The following is a 22,495-nucleotide window of genomic DNA, read 5'->3' as shown; positions in this document are numbered from 1 at the left end:
CCAAGGTCTGGCTGAATCCTCGTCTTACAGATCCACTCAAGGATTTCAGGTCTCACCTGAGATCCCAGAGAATATCTGCTTTGAGCATGACCAAGTGGGCATGACTTGCTGGGAATCGATGGTGCAACACCCACCTCTCTGCTTTTTTATCACGAAGGTTCACCAGTGGTATCATCTGCACCTTAAGCCTGCTCATCAGCATAGGACAAGAAGGGGACAAGGACAGGGTATTCAGGGGATGAGGCAGCGATCACAGAAGAGTACAATTGAAAGCACTTCGTGGTTACATATTTGTTTTAGAGCACTGGGGTTTGGCTTGAGAGTTTACCTTGTTTCTAGCACGTGTAGGGGGTTTAGGAGCTAGTGACCTCTCAGCTCTGACTCCTTGTCTGACTGCTGGAGTCTGGCAATCCTCTTCCTGAATTTTATCTCCCCAGCACCTCTAGGTGCTTGATAATGACTTGATACATTTTCATGAAATGAATAAACTGTAAAGTTGGAACAGAATAGCCCATGGAGAGGTGAAGAATATGAGTGAAATAACGTTTGGAAGAAGCTTGAGTCCAGGGGCTGGGAAGGTGGCTCAGTGGTAGAGCTCTTGCCTTGCATGCATGAGGTCCTGGGTTCGATTCCTCAGCACCACATAAGCAAAAAGAAAAAAGCTGGAAGTGGTGCTGTGGCTCAAGTGGTAGAGCGCTAGCCTTGAGCTGAAGAGCTGAGGGACAGAGTTCAGGCTCAGAGTTCAGGCCCCATGACCAGATTCCCCCCCAAAAAACAACAAAAAAAGAAGCTTGAGTCTTAAAAGCTTCCTGGATTCTCTCTGCTTTGAATACGAAGATAGATTTAAGAGTATGTGGGGGTTTTTTTGTGTGCAATATAAGAGTTGTAAGTACCCCCAAATTGTACAAATATGCTTTGATTTTCTTACCACCTCAGATGAATTATCTGGACCCTTCAACATAGAGGGCGAGGAGCTTGTTCTTTGGATTATCTTTTATTTATTGACAGCTGGACTAGTGCCGGGCTGACTCCTCTGTTAGAATATCAGTTGCTAAGCTAGCTGTGTTTATCGCCCGGGATTCTTTATCTTTGATAGCACGGAAGTACGTGAGAGTTTCTGTGTGCTGTGCATCTCTTTCCCTAGCTGAAGTGAACGTGGTTTGTATATTTATGCGAAACCATTAATGTGTTGCTTGCTAGATCATGAGCAATGGTCTTCTGACAGCTCTGTTCATTAGTCAGCTTGGGGGAAAAAAATAAAAGAAAACACATTGATATAGAAACAGAATGTGAGCCAGCAATTATCCTCAGAGAGTACAATTGAAGCCACATTTTATTTAAATATTTATCTTGTGAATTGATTCATACAAAACAAGGAGCTGATTCTTTTTTCTTTTTCGTTTCTTTTTTTTAATTTATGAATGACTTTGCCAGCAAAAACTTGAAGAGTAAGATCGCTGTCTGAGCTCTGAGTTTCAGGCAGACCAAGGCTCAGCGTAAGGAGAGTTAAAGAATGTGAAATTATTCATTGTGGTGTGTCATTAAGATTGCCATGTGTGAATGTGAAGAAAGGCGGTAAGACTGAGCAGCTGTTCACTTTGGAATCCCAACTTTGCAGAGGAAGGAGAAAATGCTTATAGATAACTTTTAGTACCAATAAAAACAACAACGACAATAATAATAATAGCAACTAGTGCTTACAGATGCTAACCATGCACCAATGGGTCCTCTCAGCACATGGCCTGTTACCCTATGTATAAGGATTGTGCTGACCCCATTTCATCCAATGAGCGCCAAGAGCAGAGCAGAGGTCTCTCCGGTGGGCACACGGGCCGGTCCTGGGATGGGATTTCCAGGGTTGTAGCTGGAAGTTCTGACTACTTGCCAGTTCCCGATGCTGTTTGGCTCTACGCCATGGTGACTGTCCACTACAGCATGAGTATACGTGGGAGCAATCTTGAGTGCTATGTCCTGCTAGAATGGTCATTCTTGAAAACTTGCCCATTCCTTGCTGGCCATCTCATAGCTCATCTAGGCAGGTTGGACCAGGAAGGTTCTGATGACATGCAGCCCTCTGTCCCTCTTCCTTCTGCCCCAACGGAGATGTTTGGCTATGTTATCACCTACCTTTGCCAGTCTTGCTCTCCCTCACCCCACCTCCAGTACACAGTGAAAGAACTGGAGCTCATCTTCGTTTAGCAGATGGATTTCAGACATGAGTTCAGTGAACAACCAATTGCTTTCTGTAGAAATTGGCATTCTGAGAGCTGTACTGTACTATACTGTACTTTATTATTATTATAATTGATCATCTAGCACTTAGTCTTACCTAAAGTTATTTGCATTGTATTAACTTTATGAACATTGTGGGCATCTATGACTGGATAGCTTTGCCAGCTTATCTTACTGTTCTATCTGACAAATCTCTAAGGGGTTCCCTGTTGTATGAAGGGTGTTCATACACATTGTGTCTGCCCTTCAGAAACCTTGAACCCATTTCAATAGTCCTATGGTCATTCCATGTAATGAATGCAAAGATGGAGGGAAGCAGGCAGTTCCTGGAGGAGAGAGATCTAGGAGTAAGCACCAAGGTGTGTCTGGTCCATTCATGGTCAATAGTAGCAATTAACTTGGCAGCGCAGCCAACTTTGGAAAGAAACGGTATCCATTCAGCAAGTTGTGTCAGAAGAGAAATACCAGGGATTGGGAGTTAAACAGCTCCAACTACGGCACTTCGCATAGGTCATAGGAAATGGAAGAAAAGGAACGAAGAGAAGAAATGTTTATATCTGATGCAAAGCAGTAAAGCTGTGATTGGAGAAAGGAAGAGCAGGTCCAGGTGTCTCGTGCTTGGAAGGGAACCTGCAGAAGATCTTGAGAACAGTGGAGTCTGACCTGTAGCATCCTCTCCTGCTTGGCACTGGTTTAGATATTGGGTTTGCTCAGTGTACTCAGGTGTATTAAAACCTGAGAAGTGACTTAGAGGAGCTAAACTCACAAGGGACTAATGTAGGAAGCCAGAATGCAATTCTCTTGGAATACTATCTGCAACAACAAACACCGTTTTCTCCCTGCTTACTGAGCTCCATGCGGACTCCCTGTGGACAGAGCTTCATGAGAACCTATGTTAGGACTAGATGATATTTCTGAAGCATGGTCATGGTGACCTTCTAGTGACCTTTGAAAGGAACATGCTGAAGTCCTGGTACAGATAAATAGTTAGACATGAAAGAGAAATTGGCATAAGTTGTGAGAGAACTTATTTGCTTATGTCACTTAGAAGTCAAGGAATTCAGGTACTATTGGATCCAGGAGTTCAAACAATGTTATCTAGACTCTGCTTACTGTGAGGGTAGAATGGAAGTCTGTATCACTCATAGCTACATGGCCCTGTCAGAATGCCTAAGGGTTCAGTGAATATTTGGAGAAGCTCTTGAGCCAGGACTCTCTTTCTCCAGGAAGTACCAGAAAGTAACTGCTAAAGGTTTTCTCTGAAGAAAGATTCCCAAACCTAGTGCTCTTACGCTCAAGATTCCCAAGCCTTCCCAATGGTGAGAATCACGGTAGACTATGCATTCCCAGGCCCAGCCTTGGAGAGTACATGTAGTGATCTGACAGATCGCTGCAGTCTGGTTTTTTTTAACCAAATCTCCAAGTGCCCCTGTCTCTAGGTGAGGAGAGGAAAGATACCAATGCAGATGAGCACTGCTTAGATTCTAGTGCACTTGCACATCTCTGGGGTGGTGTGGGAGTGCAGGGCAGGTGCTAGCTGACATGCAGGCTTTGGCTCACCAAGCCTGAGTTGGGATCCAGATTCTCTTGCTCTTGAGCTCTTGAGTGATGCTTGTGGTTTGGGGCAAAGTCCTTGGGAACACCTTCCTGCAGACCCTGGGTTCACAGTTGGAGCCAGGGTTGCCCTTTGTGGGGAGCGCGACACGGGACACTTCACTTTTCGCTGATCACAGCTGGAGGACAGACCCGTTGGCTGTAGAAAGTGCTGCCTACCATGCATGGAACAGCTCCACACAGTGGTCACCAGCCCAGAGCACCTGCACAGCGGCTGGGGGTGTGGGGGACTCCTGGCCCACAGAGGTGCACCTGCACTGTGTAGCACAGGATTGGGGCCACACACAGCATACCTGAGAAGGTACAAGCCTCATTAGTATCTCTTCCCACGCCCTAGGTGACACAGAGGGCAGAAGGTCAATCACAGGGAGGACACAGGGTGTCCCGCTGTCCACTGCTCCCTGTCGGGGGCCCTGCCATCTGATTGTGAAGTCTGAGGCTCTAAGAGGTGAAGACAACTCTCTTGGGTCATTTCTGCAGCTGTAAACAAAATCACAATAATTGTAAGTTGATTTGGTTTGTTTCTGTGTGTGCGGCTTTTTTTTTTTTTTAAGCCAGTCCTGGTGCTTAAACTCAGGGCCTGGGCACTGTCCCTGAGTTTGTTGTTGTTGTTTTGCTCAAGGCTGGCATGCCATTCTTCCACTTGAGCTACATCTTTACATCCAGCTTTTATGGTGGTAAATTGGAGATAAGAGTCTCACAGACTTTCCTGCAAGGGCTGGCTTTGAATTGAGATTCTCAGATCTCAGCCTCCTGCCTGAGTAGCTAGGGATATGGCGTGAGTCACAGGAGCCCAGCTGATTTATTTCTTTATTTTTTTTGATACAAAGCTTGTGAAATTGAGGATTTCTCAAATCAAAAGGTACTAAATAGGATGCAATTAGAAATGGCTATCTCTCCCCTCATTTCTAGCAATCTCTTCTCTTGGGTTTCCTTTACAAAAGGATCTCTGTATTAAGAGATGGACAATTGTCGACATGATGGGTGAATTTGCTAGTTTCCTAGTACTGCCATGATGAATTGCTCCAAATTGGGTAAGTTGAAGGAACTCAAGTTTACTCTCACAGAACTGGATGCTGGCAAGCCAAAATCCATTTGTTGGGATGGTTCCTTCTAGAAGTTTTGAGAAAGGCTCTGTTCCCTGCCTACCTCCTTATTGCTGATAGTTGTTTAGTGTTCCCTGATAGACACAGAGCTTTGATCTCGTCCTCCATCTTCTCATATGTGTCCCTGTGCAATCAGTCTTTCATGGTGCAGGATAGCAGTCAGTGGGTGAAGCCTCCCATCCCCAGATCCGGTAGGACTTCAACTCAGCTTCGTGTGGCGCAATTCCCAAGTGGGGTGACCTTCAAAGGTACTGAGCAAAGGCAAAAGTGTCACGGGTCAACCACAACTGACATCAAATATGGCTTGCTTTTTCACCTATTCATTTTTGTGTCTTCCTCGGTACTTGGTCCACACCCTTCCTCATAGATGAGTGTCATTGCTTGCTATACAAGCATTCATCCAGTGTATAGACATACTACAGTGGTCCCTAGATTCTCTCTCTCTTAATGAATATTTAGTTTTCAGCCATCTTTTGCACTCTCCTATTTGGATTTGTTCTCCTTTCTTCATTATTTTTAGAGTATCACCAAGGAGCACCAGGAAGTAAATGATTCCCATGGTTCATATAACTAGATTCCTTAGAGGCAGGATTGACCTGTGAGCATCTTTGCTAGATAGTTCAGAAAGCCAGGTTTTCCACCAGAATCGAGCCCAGCTCACAACTTTTGTTGGTGAATTATCTTAGCAGTTCCCAGGCCTCTGTTCATCAGCATCGCTTGACTGCCAAACACGGAGATGGGAAGCCCGGGACCAGTGCACACACTTGTAAATCCCAACTAGTTAGGAGGCTGAATTAGCAAAATGCTAGACGGGAGGCATGATTCAAATCATAAAATGCCAGCCATGAGCAAGAAAGCTAAGCAAGAGTGTGAGGCCTGAAACTTAAGCCTGGGTATTGACCAACACCTTCCCCCCACTCCCCCTCAACCTTGATGGTGGCCCTCATCCCAAGTTATTTCTCTAGGGGATGGACACTTTTCAATAGTTCTGAATTAGATAGCTGGGACATAGTGCAGCCACACTGTGTGCCTCGTACAAGCTAAGCCTGGGGATGTGGAGTCACACACAGAGCCACCTGTGCCCTTCTGGAACTGTGATGTTTTGGAGGAAGGATTTGGGACTAGACAATCGCAATCTATAACAACACGAGGTGCACTCAACACAGTCAGCTATGGGCACTGGAGAGGGGTACAAGGGAGTAAAGAAACACCCCCAGTGACAGTCCTGGGGTACACAGCCATCAGCTGAGCTGTGTTCCTCCCATCCTCTCATACCTGTAGCTGAGCTACATGTGGATCCATGCCTTGTCACCAAGGTCTACTCTCCCAGCAAAGCAAAGCTTGAGGGCAGAAGAACCCCGGCCTTTCACTCACTCTTCATCTTGGTAGTCTGAGCCTAGAACCAAGAAGATAATGAGAGAGGAGCAGCGAATCAATGTTTGTGCAGAGAACTACTCGGTTGCCACCGAGAATAAAAAAGTAAGCAATGTGGGAACATCATCCCTTACAATCCTATCCTTGTATTTTAAGAAAAGCAATGATGTAAAAGTTGGGACGAGGCTGGGGGAAGGTGAGAAGCAACCCAAGCCGGGCTGTATGGAGGCTGGCCATCTGGAACGGAGGCCTCCTCATCCAACAATCCCTAATTGTTTTAATAAGACACAGAAGTTATGTTTGGCTTCCTCCACTCCTGGCCATCTCCCTGTTGAGACTGTTTTTTATTTTCTTATGAAACAATAAGGCCAATATAATTAAAAAGCAGTGAACATACTCACCTCCCTGTGACTGGGGCAGGTAATTAAGAGCTAGCTCCTTCTTGGAGGAAGGGCGGTTGTTTTTCTTTTCTTTTTTTTTAATGTTGCAGTTTTAATAAAAGAAGAGGTAGTTGGGCAAGAGGAAGGACAGCTGAGTTCCAGTCTTTAGCTCACCTTGTGTTTGCTGTGAATTTGGAGAGAGAGAGAGGACAGAAAGTCTGGTCTCTTTGGCTCATCAGATTCCCCCTCGGGCTCAGCATTAGCCCTGTGCTTAGAGAATATTTGATCATGTTTATGGGGGGAAGGAAGGACAAATGGCTTGGGTTTGCAGTGTGGTACCAGGTACCAAGGACGTCACCTTTGAGCTTTTTCCAGCATCCTGTAGCAGTGGCTGTGTTTTTCGGAATGGATCAGAGTTGACAAGTGGGAAGTGACAGAGGGGCTGAGCACCCCAGGATAGCTTGCTCAGGGTGAGCCTTCTGGGGATAATGGCTGATTTTTCAGAAAGAAACAAGGGAGAACTATGACTTGCCTAATAAGGTGAACTGAAATCTCAGGCTGTAGGAAGCGACAAAAGACAAATAAACCGGGTACCATAATCCCCAAGTCTCATAGGTTCTGAGAGAGAACAGGGAGAATGGAAATTCCTTGCACAGGCTGTAGTACTGTAGCTTGTTGTTGTTAGGCTGTAGCTTCCTGAACACAGGTCCTGGAATGTATTAGGACACTAACGCATAAGCCCTGCTAACTCTGCTTCATTGATGATGAAACAGAGTACTGGGAGGCTGAGACCCTGGCCTCAGGACATCACAGCAGAGTGGAGCCACCATCTGAACCAAAATAGGGACATTGATTTTCAAAGGCTATGGCCCCAACCTGCGGCTTATGCTACCAGTGGGTTTCCTCTCAGTTACACAAGCCCACTTCCTTGTAATTGGACCCTGCCTTTCTCACGGTTTCCCTATTGGTCACATAAACACCCCATCTTAATTTTAGGAAGATAACATCAAACTATCATTTCACAGCGTATCTTTGTATCAGTACCAAGACATAAAGTCAAATAGGACGTGGGTCAGCAAGTGACTTAGAGGTTAGACATTTTTTTTGGGGGGGGGGGAGTACTATACTGGGATTTGAATTCAGAGCCTCTCATTTGCTGGGCTAGCTCGTTTGCTTGGCTAGAGCTCTTTCACTTTGAGCCACACACCCCTTCCCCATCCAGTTTTTTTTGCTGGTTATTTTGGAGATGGGGAGTCTTACTAACTCCTCTGCTTAGACTGGCTTTGAACTGCAATTCTCTGATCTCAACCTCCCGAGTAACCAGGATTGTAGGTGTGAGCCACTGGTACTTGGCTAGGGTTTAAATTTGGTGTCCTGGATCAATAGAAAAACAGCACAGAGGATTCCCGGTGCTCCCTAGCTTTCCCGTACAGAGTAGTCTCTGGGCTATCAGCTGTAGGATTCAGGCAGGTGGGGGCATGGCTTTGAGCCAGCGCTTCACATCACAGAAGACTGAATGGAAGGAAAGGAGAGTGTGTGACCTGACTGGGGCATTGAACGGAGAAGACAAGGCCAGTGAGGGAGGGCATGGGAGTTCTGAGGAAGGGAAGGGCTAGGCAGAGGTGGTCCACAGGATGAATGAAATGAGGTTATAGCCATCTGGAATGTCATACAAGGAGATGGGAGCCGAGTGGGCAGCTTTGTTAAGGGAAAGGCTTGGGGCAATGGGTGGTGAGGTTGGTGGACTGCTGGGTTATTAGAGGACATTCATATTTGTGTCAGGATCAGAACTGTTTCAATGGCCAGTGAGTGGAGAGGACTTCAGATTGGTTCCCACACAGAGGGATTAAGTGGAAGTGGTAAATCAAGGGTCCTACACGGAGGACGGATTGAGACCGGGCTGGATCTTGACACTTCCGTCTCCCAGCTAACCCTCCTCTTCTGCTGGCTGCTTTCTCGGTGGCCTACTTCACTCTGCACCCGTCTTCTTGGCGCATTCATGGAAAGAGAGAGTCAGTTTCCTTCAGAACACGCCATCCCTTCTAGAATTTAGCTTCCTCAGCCCTGATTGGGTCTGACCTCCAATTGCCATGGCCTGAAGGGTATACAGGGCACTGTGGAGCGAGATACAGGCTCTAGTTCCACTCCTGGGGCTGGAGATGGAGCCTGGCTGATGTGGAGGACTCAGAAGGAGAAGCCCTGGTTCCTAAAGAGAAAACAACCCCCTACCCCCAAAGAAGCAAAACAAACCCCAACCCAAAGCTAGGGTATTGTGATCAGGAGTAGGAGGGTCCTGGGCCTGGCAGACAGAATCAGCAGATGTCCAGGCCAGCACTGTGGGAGTTGCAGGAGGACAGCTGGGAATGCATGCTGGCCCGGCCCTCATGTCCGCTTCCCCTATGCCCACGGTGGACTTTGAGTCTGCAGATCAGCAGGTGAGCAGGAAGCAGCGCTCCCAGGACTGCAGGAAAGCGAGGCTTCTGGTTTGTCTCAGGATTCAGAGCTGAAAATCCGAAGGACACAGTCCACAGATCCTGTTTTTGCAGCATCAAACCGGAAGTTGCCAAATCAGGGTTTAGTTTGTCTGCCCAGTTTTCCAGGCTGCATGTTGTTCTCATGCAAATCAAGCTGCGGCTGGCACACATCTTCCCAGCTGGGGAATACGTCCTAGAGCTCAGCTCATCTGTGGCTGGGAGGTACTTAGGGACATCCTGTGCTACTGGCAGGTACAGAGGATGAGGCTCTCTGCTGGATCCAAAGACTTTTAGAGCCAAAGACTTGCTTTGTGATAATGAAGTTGTATTCTTTGTTTCCTTTGGTGCTCCCAGGGTTTGAATTCAGGGCCTTGCACCTTGCTAGGCAGGTGGTGATAGGCCTTAAGCCTCTTTACTTGTTTCTTTTCCTTGTGCTGGTTCTGGGGGCTTGAGCTCAGGGCCTGAGTTCTGTCCCTTACCTTTTTCTCTCAAGGCTGGTGCTCTACCCCTTGAGCCACAGCTCCACTTCCAGCTTTTGGCTGGTTAATTGAAGATAAGATTCTCACAGATTTTCCTGCCTTGGGCTGGCTTTGATCTCAAGTCAGCTCTGAGGCTAGGATTATGGGTGTGAGGCACTGGTGCCCAGCTTACATTTACAATTAAAAAACAAATCTCATACTATGCCTGCTCAGCCTAGACTGTAATCTTCCAATGTATGCTTCCTACATAGCTAAGGTTTTTAATGGATTGAAAGGGGTTCCTGAAAACATTTTTCCCAAGATGGTCTTGAATTGCTATCGTCCTGAGGTCAGCTTCTGGAGTAAGTAGGATACAGAGATGAGCCACTGCACCCTGCTAGAGAAGTCCTCTTGTGGGAAAAGAAGTCGCTTCTTCCATGCCAGCCATCACACTGAACTTTCTTCCTGAAGGTTGATTTCTGGAAGTCCTTCATGCAGGCTGGAATCATGCAGAAGGTCTTCGGAGCACCTGGTCTAGAGCAAGTCTAGACCTACCTTCTCCTCTTCTTCCTCCTCCTCCTCCTCCTCCTCCTCCCTCCTCTTCCTTTTCCTCCTCTTCTTCTTTCTTTTCCTTCTCCTTCTTCTTCTTCTTCCTCCCTTCTTCCTCTTCTTCCTCCTCCCTTCTTCCTCTTCTTCTTCCTCTTCTTTTCTTTTTTGGTGCCAGTCCTGGAATTCAAACTCAGGGCCTAACCACTGCCCCTGAGCTGCTTTGCTCAAGGTTAATGCTCAGCCACTTGAGCCATAGCTCCACTTCTGGCTTTTTGGTGGTTAATTGTAGAGAAGAGTCTCATGGCTTTCCTGCCTATGCAGGTTTTGAACCATGATCCTCACATCTCAGCCTCCTGAGTAGCCAGGATTACAGGCGTGAGCCACCAGCACTCAGCTAGATCCCTATTTAATTCAAGTCTGCATACAGCTGTAGCTGGAGAGGTTGACTGTTTTAATGCCCAAACCTAGTCCTCTGCTGTAGAGATGAATCTGGACAGACAGTCCTCGGTGGAGCCCCATCTTGTGTTTTGTTTTATCTTTTCAAGGAATTCCGAAGTCCACAGAGGCCTTAGCCCTACTTCTCTCCAGAACTGAGAATCTGCGTGTTGAATGGTTTCCATACGACTCTTGGCCCCTCTTCCTGTCTGTCCCTGTCTTTTGGTTCTGTTTCCTCATAGTATTGTATCTTCAGCTGTTGTTGAAAACATTGGTGGGGCACACTCCATCTTGAGCCTCAGTTTTCTGGTCTGCGAAATGGATGAGTCTTCTGAGAGCTCTCTGGGTGTCAGGTTCCTGAGAGTTGAATTTCTGTAGGATCCCCAAGTGTGTGGAGCGAGGGGAGCCATCCCTCAGTCTGGACGTGGCTTTGTCCCCAGGTGATGGTGCCAGTATGCAGAGATTGTTTTGTATTTGTTTTCCTGCATGTTCTGCCCTTGGTGTTTAGAAGGTAGAGGCCAGAGTTGCTGCTGAGTATCCCGCTATGTACAGTGAGGCCGGGAGCAATAATAAAACCGCTGGATGTGTCAGGAATGGTAGCACAGGGAACTAACTCACCCTATCTGTCACTTTGACTCCAACTGCTTCAGGCTGGCTTAAGCCTGGCTGGGCAGGGAACTACCTGCTAGAGGTCTTCAGTGATGCCTGTGGATTGTCTGCCTGTGTTCTGGCATTTAAATTTTGACTTTCCTTCAATGCGATGAACCACTTTCTATACATGACACATGGTTACCAAAGCTTGTGCTTTTTTTCTTCTTCTTCTTTCTTTCTCCTCTCTTGTGTTCCTTCACGCCACACCACTTTGAAGTGGGCGCGAAGGGACATCTGTTTGGGCCTGGGCCTCTGGAGGAGGCCCTAAAATTGTCTCTGGAGGAGCTGAGTTGGAGACCAGAGAGGCGTCTATGTGTGAAGGCCCTATGCAACCCTCTCTGCTCTAGGAAAACGGTGATGTTAAAGGGAGTGTTAAGTGTTCCTATTTCACAAAGAAAGAGAAATTAAACTAAGAGGTACTTAGCGACATTAGAGAGTTGGTGATGTCTAGGTACCTTTTCAGAGCTAGCCGGTTAATAAGAGGGTGTGTCATTTATGGGGCAAATACACTATCTATAGGCAATGAGAGTATTTGAATTATCAAAGTATTTACTTGATTGGAAATTTCCCCATTGCCTCCAGAGGATGAAATGTTCATGTATCATTTATCTGAACTTTGCTGTCAAAAAGTCTGTGCATTGCTATTAAGAAAGGAGAAAAGCATTTGTAGGATGATGATGAGGGCTGGGTTTACACACTCCCATTTCCTGTACCTAGAAAATAGGCATTGACATTGCATCTTTGATGTTACAGTGGAGAAAGTTTAAGAGGTAAAGAAACATAGTCACACATGGTGGCACTTGCCTATAATCCCAACCACTTAGGAGCTGACAGTTCAAAGTCAACCCTGGCAAAGTTGGTGATACTGTGCTTCAAAATAAAATACAAGCTGGTGTCCGTGGTTCTTGCCTGTAATCCTAGCTACTCAGAAGGCTGAGGTCTGAGAACTATAGTTCAAAGCCAGCCCAGGAAGGAAAGTCTGTGAGACTCATGATTAATTAAGCAACAAAAAAACCAGAAGTAGAGCTATGGCTCAAGTGGAAGAGAACTAGCCTTGGGTGAAAAAGTTAAGGGACAGCGCCCAGGCCCTGAGTTCAAGCCCTAGTACCAGCACAAAAGAAACAAATGAAGGAAAGCAAAATGCAGATGAAGGACCTTGGGTTCAATACTGAGCACTGAGAAAAAAATATAGAAATATCCACTCTATTTTTTTTAAAACAGTATTTTTTTCTGTAAGAAATCATATGCTAACTCTCTTTCTCCTCTCTCAGCCTCTGTGTCTGTCTGTAGGTTCTTTTTTTTTTTTTTTGTCCATCAGGGGCCTTGAACTCACAGTCTGGGCACTGTCCCTGAGCCCTTTTGCTCAAAGCTATAGCCCACTTTGAGCTATAGCGCCACTTCTGGTTTTCTGGTGATTAATTGGAGATATGAGTCTCATGGACTTTCCTGCCTGGGCTGGCTTTGAACCGCTGTCCTCAGACCTCAGCCTCCTGAGTAGTAAGGGTAAGCCAACAGCACCTGGTCTATATTTTGTGTTTTAATTACAGTATACTCTGAAGAGGTTCAATTCTTGTCTGTATTATTTGGACTTTTAAAGATCTCGTGTACCTGGATGGGCATCTTTCTGTTAAATTTTGGGTAGTTTTCTATTATTTTATCAAATATATTTCCTATTCCTTTAGGTGGCCCCCTATTCTCATTATTCTATGCCCATCATTTGTGGATTTGATCTTTTCATGAAGTTTTGGAATCCTGGTCTATTCCTTTCTTGCTTTTTAAAAATTCTTTTATCTTTGTCTAATTTTTCTATCACATACAACTTGTCTTTAACTTGTAATATCCTATCTTCCATTTGATCTACTCTGCTGAAGAGGTTTTCAATAGAAGTTTTGACTTAGAGAGTATTTCATTTCCAGGACTTCAACTTGATTTACCCCCTTGAAGGCTTTCTATATATTTATTGAATTTCCCTTTTATGTCTTGGATTGTCTTCTTTATTTCATTTGGTTATTTATTTGTATCAGCATTGAGTTCAGTTAGATCTTTATTTGTACTCTCTTTTAGTTCATTTTGCTGTTTATTTGTATTCTCTTTGAACTCATTTAGCTGTTTATTTGTATTCTTTTTGAGCTCATTTAGCTGTTTATTTGTATTGTCTGTGAATTCATTTAGCTGTTTATTTGTATTCTCTTTGATTTCATTGAAGTGTTTATGCATGCCCTCTCTCATCTCATTGCTCATTCTTATCATCATTCTTTTGAGTTCAATATTTAAGATTTCATCCACTTCACTATCATTCAGATCCTTTGTTCTGTGATGGTTGACTTTTTTATGAGGTATTCTATTGCCTTCCTTTTTCATATTGCTTGTGTTTCTGTATTGAAACCTGCTCATCTGAAGTCAAGTCATTGGTTGGAAGTTTTAATCCCCTAAAGTCTTTCTGTTTCAGTTATTCTCTATGATTCGGTGGGAGTTGGTAGTGGTGGCATTGTTGTGCTACGTCTCACCACTGGGCTGGATGTATAACTTATCAAGTACAAACTTACCAGTCCAATGTCAAACCAAATATTTATTTGAAGTAAGAAATCATTGGCAGCATTATCTCTACCACAAATCACATTACATGTGACTGAGACTAATGTTCTTATATGGCAAGGTAAAGGGTTAGGAAAAGTATTTATATAGGAATTCAATGTTAGGGGTTAAAATAAAAGGGGTGAGTGAAGAAGGAAGATGGGAAAAGGGTGGAGTGTGGGCTGAGGAAAACAAAATAGCAGCATTATAAAAGCAGGAATATAGTTTGTGGAGTGGGCTGCTCCAGTCAAGGGATAGAACATTGGGAATAAGAAGAGGGTAGAATAACTCACCAGCAGAAACGTTTGTAAAAATGTAAAGTAGAATAAAATAAAATCCAGTCTTTCTTCTTTGCGGAAGGGAAGAGTGTGTGCCTGCTGAGCTCTATGAGTACAAGTCCCCCTACTTTGCGCCCCCATCCCTGGCTCACAGCTTTCTGTCTGCAGTTCTGCTGTGGTGCTTGCTCACCTGTCCTCTCTGAGCCCTGGACTGCCTACAGTTCCCATCTGGGTGTCCCTGGGAGGACTGTGTTATTGTTGATTAAGGCTCGGGTCGAGGCAGTTGCCCATGAGCTGAGGCAGGTCCTGTGGAGTAGCAGCAGCAGCTTTTGCCGGGGTTTGGGCTACTCTCTGGGTATTCTTGTGAGAACGAAGTGGTTGGTTCTGGCAGCAGTTGGGGGGGGGTGAGGCCTCTGAACACAACTGCTCTTCTTTTTCTCATGTTTTTGTCTTTTTTTCTATGACTCAGTTTATTTATTTTTTATTGTCAAGGTGATGTACCAAGGGGTGACAGAAGTAAGGTAGTAAGTACATTTCTTGTCAAACTTGTTACCCCTTCCTTAATTTTTCTCCCACTTTCCCTCCCTGAACCCCACAACTGCTATTCTTGAACCCCATACCTTCTGAACAGGGAATCTAGTGACAGATTCAACTTGTCTGCTTGCATTTTCCCCCTTTCCACCTAGGTCTTCCATTTAATAATTGATTTGCCTCATGAAGAGTGAAGAGCTCTTGTAGGGTGTGTGTGTGTGTGTGTGTGTGTGTGTGTGTGTGTGTGTGTGTGTGTGTGTGTGTGTGTGTGTGTGTGTGTGTGTGTGTGTGTGTGTGTGTGTGTGTGTGTGCGCGCACGCGCGCGTGTGTGTGTGTGTGTGTGTGTGTGTGTGTGTGTGTGTTTACATGCCTGTGTGTTGGGTAGTGGATTTAGGGCTAGGTTTTCTTGCTTCCATGTCCATCCTTTGTCTTGGTCAGAGATCCAGTCACCTAGCTAGATACCAGTGACATCACCCAACCACAGGACCCAGGCAAGGCTCCCAAGGACAATTGTATTTACTTCTACTCATTTGGCTGGCTGGTGCTGGTTTTACGCATATAGCAATTTGTAGGAAGTCTACCCAGCTTGCTATTCCCATGCTGCCCACTTCCCGGGTAGAGGAATACAGTTGCCAGTCCATCTCTGTTGGGTGGCTAGACCACGGCTTGCTATCTCTCCATGCAGTTATTTTGTTGTAGCATGACATTCTCAGATATCTTTTTCCAGAAATGAAACTAAACAGAGAGAGAGACAGAGAGAGACAGAGACAGAGACAGCGAGAGCAAGCGAGAGAGAGAGAGAAAGAGAGAGAGAAATGAAAGGAGGAGAGGAAAACCCAGCTAGATTAGTCAAAGGATGAAGCAGATTCAGTTTTGCTTCTACAAGGTGGTTCTGAGCTCTGTCAGTAAAAAATTCACTTTGTTTCTTTATACATCTAACGTTAGGTATTTTTTTTTAACTTTCTCTAGCCCCTATCTGTCTAGTCATTTACTGGTACCCTCTCCTGGCTTACTACTATGTCCACTTTTCCTTGTAGCCAAATATTTCTGGTTCATGAAAATAATGTGGGGGGCTGGGAAGGTGGCTCAGTGGTAGAGCGCTTGCCTTGCATGCATGAGGCCCTGGGTTCGATTCCTCAGCACCACATAAGCAAAAAGAAAAAAGCCAGAAGTGGTGCTGTGGCTCAAGTGGTCGAGCACTAGCCTTGAGCTGAAGAGCTGAGGGACAGCACCCAGGCCCAGAGTTCAGGCTCCACAACTGGACCTAAAAAAAAAAAAGAAAGAAAATAATGTGGGGTGTGAATGCAATCTACCACCTATCCATACGTCTGATCTTAAAATCTGTTCAGAGACAATATCTTGCTATGTAGTATAGCCTGCCCTTAATCTCATGATCCTCCTGCTTCTTCTGCATAAGTGCAACAAGTAAACATGTATACCATGCCCAACACAGTGGTAAAAATTGGCCATTTTCAAGTACAATGACTTCCCATTATCAGGGATAATTTGTATCTGACATAATTTCCCTTGGAAAATGCCAATCACTTGATCATTTGACTGGCTTGAGTGTCCCAGTTGTGGCTTTGGGCCGAAGCCTGGAGTCTATCGTGGTGGCTTTGTGTTGCCTTGGCCACCCACCCCTTTCCTTAGCACTGCTTCTTTCCCACCTCTCTAGCTCAGTTTCCTAACTTTAGTCATTGTCCCTCCACTTTGAACATCCAGGCTTGTTTTTTCTTCATGATCTTTCCCTGTATTTAATACCATTGAAGGAAGAATTTTTACTGGGATGTATCTAGTAATGTCATTTGTACTAAAAAGATACATACTTATATCATTTCTGATGCTTCTATCCAATGATAGGAAACTTTGAATTAGAAGAAGAGACTGGGCATAGTGGTACATGTCCAGAATCCAAAATACTTAGGAGGTAGAGGAAGGAGAATCTTGCTCCAAGGCTTTCCTGGCAAAACCCTGAGACTCCATCTGAAAAGTAAAGGAATTGGGACATGGCTGTATGTAATAGAACTCTTGTCTAGCAAGCACACCGCCCTGAGTTCAATCCCCAGTATTCTGGGGGCAGGGCGGTGGAGTGTGGTACATGAAACCATCCCAGTAGCCACCCATTACTAATGATGACTCTAAGCAGTTACCTGTGTCAAATTTTGGAGCCATATTTGGCTAGTGTAGATTAACTACAGTGCATCTGAGCTGAGGTTCTGGTCAAGGTCTCCCCTGACCGGTGGGGATATTAGAAGTCTTAGTGTTGTAATCTGCCAAGTGGGGAATTGGATTAGATGCAGCAGGACAAACTCAAGGTAGTCATGCTGCTTGGCTGCAGTCACTAACTCATTGACACAGGTTCATCTTCTCCTTAGAAAAATATCCCAAGCTTGGTGCCAGTGGCTCACACCCATAATTCTAGCTACTCAGAAGGCTTGAGATCTGAGAATCATAGTTCAAAGCCAGCCTGGGCAAGAAAGTCTGTGAGACTCTTATCTCCCACGAGCCACCAGAAAACCAGAAATGATGCTGTGGCTCAAAGTGGTAGAGCACTAACCTTGAGCAAAAGAGCTCAGGGACAGTGCCCCAAGCCCAGAGTTCAAGCCCTATGGCCAACAAAATAAGTAAGGCTTTTTATTCCCAGACCTCCTACAAGACCGGTCTCTAGAGTACAATTAGAAGACCAGTCCCTTGAATACCAGTAAAAGATCAGTCCTAGAATATGCAAAGTTGGTAATTATGATGCAGTGGTAACTGCATTCCCATGGGATGAGGAGAGATCTCCCTGTCTGCTTTTCACGTTGTGTGAGTCCAAGGAGCCTCCTTGGGTTGTTTTACATATCCAAAAGGCAGAAAGCACATGCTGTGGACTGGGCCTAGTTTTGAGAAGTCTGAGCAGCACTTTTCTCTAAACGCAGAAGAGTGACCTCCTCTCCCAGAGAGGTTTACATCAGAATGAAGTAGTCGTGCCGCCGGGATGGTCGGGTGTAACCCTTCAGACCAAATCTTTGTGACATCCCAACCTAACAGCCTTGAACATGGAGCAGAACTGGTTCCAAAGAGCTCATTAGTATTTTCCATGACCATAATGAAATGTTTGAGGTTGGAAACTTTGTCAAGGGGTTTCTGTAGCTCCTAGCTCTGGAGTCTTGAGGGCCTTGTGCCAGCATGGGCGGGGCTTTGGAGGAGACGTCTTGATGGATGGATCTCAACGGCAGGAGTGAGACCCCAAGAGTAAGACAGGGAGAGACGGACAGCTTTTTGTTATAATATAACAGCCACCTTATGAGAACTAACCAGGATGCCACAAATACTACCTTACTCTCCTCTGAAGGCCATGAACAAACTGACCCATGTGTGTTAAAGGTTTTCTGTATCGTGCAAATGCAGGCATTGTTAGTCTGGGTTGCTCAAATCCCAGCTCAGCCACAGAAAAGCCAAAGGCCTCCAGGGTCCCACAAGGCATTGCATCATCTGTAAAGCAATGCCTTTCTCTTACCTCTGGCTGCCTTCTCCCTCCTATATTCTGCTCTAGCTACATTGTCCTCTTGGCTGTACTCCTATGACAGCACACCTGCCCCAGGGCCTTTGTACTTGCTGTTCTTTCCGTCTAGAACATTGTCCCACAGCTATTTTCCTGGCTTACCCTCTTAACTATTTCTTTGAGTCCTGCCCTGATTTCCTCAGCCAAATGCATTCTATTCTCCATTCCACCTGTTTTCTCTTGTCACTTTGTGACATAATATACAATTTATTTTCTCATCAGTCTCTATCACATTACAATATAAGTTCCATGAGTGCAGATCTTTTTTTTCTTCTTTGATTCACCACTGTTTCTGGCAACGGGATCAGTGCCTTACTTATTGCAGGAGACAAATAAATGTTTTTAGAATGAATACATGATTTTTATTTCCTCAAGTCCCTTTCTTGCTGCTTTTTGTTTGTTTGTTTGTTTCAAACAATAAAACCTAATTCATACACCAGGCCAGTTCTAAGCAAAAGTAGGAGTTCTTAGGCTTCTAGAAGCAAGGTAAGAGTGTGTAGCCTGTTTTTATTTTTTGGTTTTGTTGGTTGTGAAGATGGAGCTGGTTGGGCTTGGGCACCATTCCTGAGCTCTTTTGTTCAAGGCTAGTGCTCTAATACTTTAAGCCACAGCTCCACTTCTGAGTTTTGACTGGTTAATTGGAGCTAAGAGTCTCAGGGGGACTTTTCTGCCCAGGCTGGCTTTGAACCATGGTCCTCAGATCTCAGCCTCCTGAATATCTAGGATTACAGATGTGAACCACAGATGCCCAGCTTTGCCGTGGTTTTACATCTACTATCTGTGGATGCCTTAGGCCACGTGGAAGCTGACTGAGCGATACTCGGAGCTTACGCCTTTCCACATTCATCCAGGGAAGAAAGCACTCTCTCCAGTTAAAAATCTACAGTAATTCAGGCTTAGTCAGCACCACATGGATTTAGGGACCAATCCCAGTGGCCATTGAAGGATGAAGGATGGTAATGGGGCCATCTACAGTAGGTTCACCAAAGTACCTGAGGATTCTGAGCCTGCCCTTTCCTGTCTGTATCTGAGATAGAAACCTTTGTCACACTTGTTCTGACTTGCTTACCTCCCTCCGAAACAGTCCATTCTCTGCGCATATGGTTTCCATATGACACAGCACCAGGTGTAACCTTCTGTGGTGCACAAAGAAAATATTAAAACTTCTCTTATCATTTATATTTAATCTCATGCTTTAAATTTTAATTTTAAATGCATGGTTTATAATGCTCACCTCAGCATAGTTGTACATATACATATTAGTAGTTTATATACACATCTATAATTTATAGATAAGAAAAAAAAACATAACATATATTTGTGCCAGCTCAAAATATTTTCGCATTAGGCATACATGATTGTAAAAGCATAGGCTAGTGTTCAGTGTGATATGATGAAGTCTGAGATCATCGTGTCTTTCCCTGAAAGACATTTTTTTCTTTTCTTTTCTTCTTTTCTTTTCTTTCTTTCTTTTTTCTTTTTCTTTTATTTTTTTGTGCTGGTCCTGTGGTTTGAACTCAGGGCCTGAATGCTGTCCCTAAGCTCCTTTTTCTTAAGCCTAGTGTGCTACCTCTGGAACCACAGCTCTACTTCTGGCTTCTTTGGTTGTTTATTGGCGATAATAGTCTCATGGATTTTTCTGCCCCAGCTGGTTTGAGTTGTGATCCTTAGATCTTAGCCTCCCGATGAGCCACCAGTTCCCAGCTGAAAGATATTTCTTACTGTGTTTATGAACAAAAAGCTCCTCCTTCAATTTTATCTCCATACTTATTGCATGTTGCCAAGCATTTTGGCCCCGGGTTGCTTAGGACTTGGCAGTGGAGTGTGGAGCATGGGTTAATGCTATCATTTAGGCATTGAGGAGTAACATTCTTCCTTGCTTTGTTTTCTGAAAGTTTGTATAACAACATGGAAAACAACAGCTTTCCAGGTGAAGTTGTGAGTCTCACACATAGAATAACCATGAGATGGTTATTCTATTCCCATGGACGGGAATTGATGGAATAGGGAGAGAGAGAGAGAGAGAGAGAGAGAGAGAGAGAGAGAGAGAGAGAGAGAGAGAGAGAGAGAGAGAGAGAGAGAGAGAGAGAGAGGAGAGAGAGGAGACGAGACAGCGAGACAGCGAGACAGAGAGACAGAAAGACAGAAAGACAGAAAGACAGAAAGACAGAGACAGATAGAGCTAATAAAGGCCCAAAGCAGAAAGCAAGAGATGGTTCCAAAAAGCCAGCAAATGTGGTTAGAGGAATCTGAATGACTCTCCTATCCTATTAAAGGGGAAAAGTGGTATTAGAATAAGTGTGAAATTGAGTTAGAAGCTTATGGAATTAATGCTGGGATATCATTAGCTTTCTATAGACTATGCCTTCATCCTTTTCCCACAAATCCAAAGCATGTCTTGACAACCTAGTAAATAAATTAATCAATACACATGGCAGCTTCATGACGAAAACTGTGTCTATAGGACCCTAGGACCATAGATTGAAAGCAAGCATCTGGCTGATAATTTCAGCGTCATTACTAATTATTCTCATCTCCTGTCAACAAGTCTGCTCTGCGCAGCGCTCAGGACAGGCACTGCGTTTGACATTGGAAACAGATGTGACCTTGTGTCGGTGCTCAGGCAGGTGACCGCTTGTCAGGGAATGGGCTGGAAGGGGGCAGGGGACCCCCTTTGTCCCCAGGATGTATGGCAAGTGTGTGAGGGGCCACGAGGAAGAGCTGGACAAGGAAAAGTTTTCCCCTGGGAATATTTGAATGAGGCCTCAGAAGCGATTAAGAATATTTTCAATTGAACAAATAAAACCTAAGAGGGCGAGCCAGCTTAACTGAAGGCAGGGAAGTAAGAAAGAACCGGACTGGCTGCAAGGGGTGTGAAATCAGCAGAGGCTGAGTTCGCTCTTCATCTTGGAGGGGGCAAACCACGGCAGATATCTGTTATTGTTTCAAGCAAAAGGCGGACATGTATGGATCTGGTGAAAATGTAGAGGACAAAATAGAACTGGGAACAGGAAAACCATTTGAGAGGCTATAAAATAATCCAGACCAGAACTCTTCAGCATCGGCAGACTGGGAGAAGTCCTCTCTATCTGGTTGGCCAAGAGAGTCCATGGAAACCCTAAAATCAGCCAATGTCAATGTCCTTAGGCCAGGAGGGAAGGGAAGAGTGGGTTCCAATAGTCCATTGGATTCCCTTGGTCAATACAGAAGGGAGAGAGAGTGAAGTGGGCTCTCTTTGGGTTTGTTTGCTTTGCTTGTTTATTGGTAGGGGTACCTATTGCAAAAAAGGATGGTAGGTTTTATTTGTTTCTGTTCATCATTATTTTTCACTTATAGCCTCTACACTTGGCTTCTTTCGTTTGATGAGCTGTTCTTTGAGGTCTCACAGTGTCATAGATTCCTGTGACGATACCACAGTCAGGGTACAAAATAACTTCCTCACTCCTGAAATCTCAGTCAGATGTTTGTCTTTCTAGCACATGGCAACTAAGAAGTGGTTCTCAATCTTTCTTTCTTTCTTTCTTTCTTTCTTTCTTTCTTTCTTTCTTTCTTTCTTTCTTTCTTCCTTTCTTCCTTCCTTCCTTCCTTCCTTCCTTCCTTCCTTCCTTCCTTCCTTCCTTCCTTCCTTCCTTCCTTTCTTTCTTTTGCCAGTCCTAGGGCTTGAACTCTGGGCCTGGGACTGTCCCTGAGCTCCTTTTGCTCAAGAGTAACACTCTACCACTTGAGCCACAGCCACCATTGCTGCCTTTTTCCCCATGATTTAATTGGAAATAAGAGTCACACAGATTTTCCTGCCTGGGTTGGCTTCAAACCACAATCCTCAAATCTCAGCCTCCTGAGTAGCTAGGATTACAAAGGCGAGACAGCGGTGCCTGGCTCATTCTCAGTCTTGTAATTCTTCTCCAAATGTCTCCCGAGTAAAATCAATCATTGTATTGTATTTATCTATTTATTAGCTTCAAGTAGTCAGACAAAGAGGTTTCATTTGGACATGTGCATTTATGAGCACAGTACATCTTGATCAGTATCACTCCTTCCATCATTTCCTCCTATTTCTTCCAACCCACCCATCTCCTCAAGTTACCTGGCTCCATTTTCACTGAGGTACATTGAATAACATGACTATATTTGCCCTCCCTTCCTTTCTCTGTTCCTCTACCTCGTCTTTTGAGACTGACTACTTTCCCTCACTCTCATTGAGGTTGTTGGATGTATCATTAATTCTGTGTGTGTGTGTGTGTGTGTGTGTGTGTGTGTGTGTGTGTGTGTGTGTGTGTGTGTGTGTGTGTGTGTGT

At 44.8% G+C, this 22,495-nt stretch overlaps 1 protein-coding gene across 4 annotated transcripts in view; it reads left to right on the top strand.

Moving 5' to 3' along the window:
• Positions 1–4,333: 4,333 nt before the first annotated feature.
• Foxp1 (forkhead box P1) overlaps positions 4,334–22,495 on the top strand; it is a 645,990-nt gene continuing 627,828 nt past the window's right edge. For 3 of the 4 annotated variants that reach the window (XM_070018960.1, XM_070018954.1, XM_070018955.1), the window contains exon 1: positions 4,335–4,349. The gene's annotated coding sequence lies outside the window, so the exon portion shown is untranslated. Of the gene's footprint in view, positions 4,350–22,495 lie in introns of all 4 variants that reach the window. The other variant, XM_070018961.1, reaches the window with a different exon arrangement.

The sequence above is a fragment of the Dipodomys merriami genome, unplaced genomic scaffold (assembly GCF_024711535.1).
Source record: "Dipodomys merriami isolate MVZ:Mamm:240054 unplaced genomic scaffold, mDipMer1.0.p SCAF_13, whole genome shotgun sequence".
In the NCBI taxonomy this organism is placed as follows: domain Eukaryota; kingdom Metazoa; phylum Chordata; class Mammalia; order Rodentia; family Heteromyidae; genus Dipodomys; species Dipodomys merriami.
Note: the sequence above shows the minus strand (reverse complement) of the source record. Positions and strands in the feature narration are given on the sequence as shown.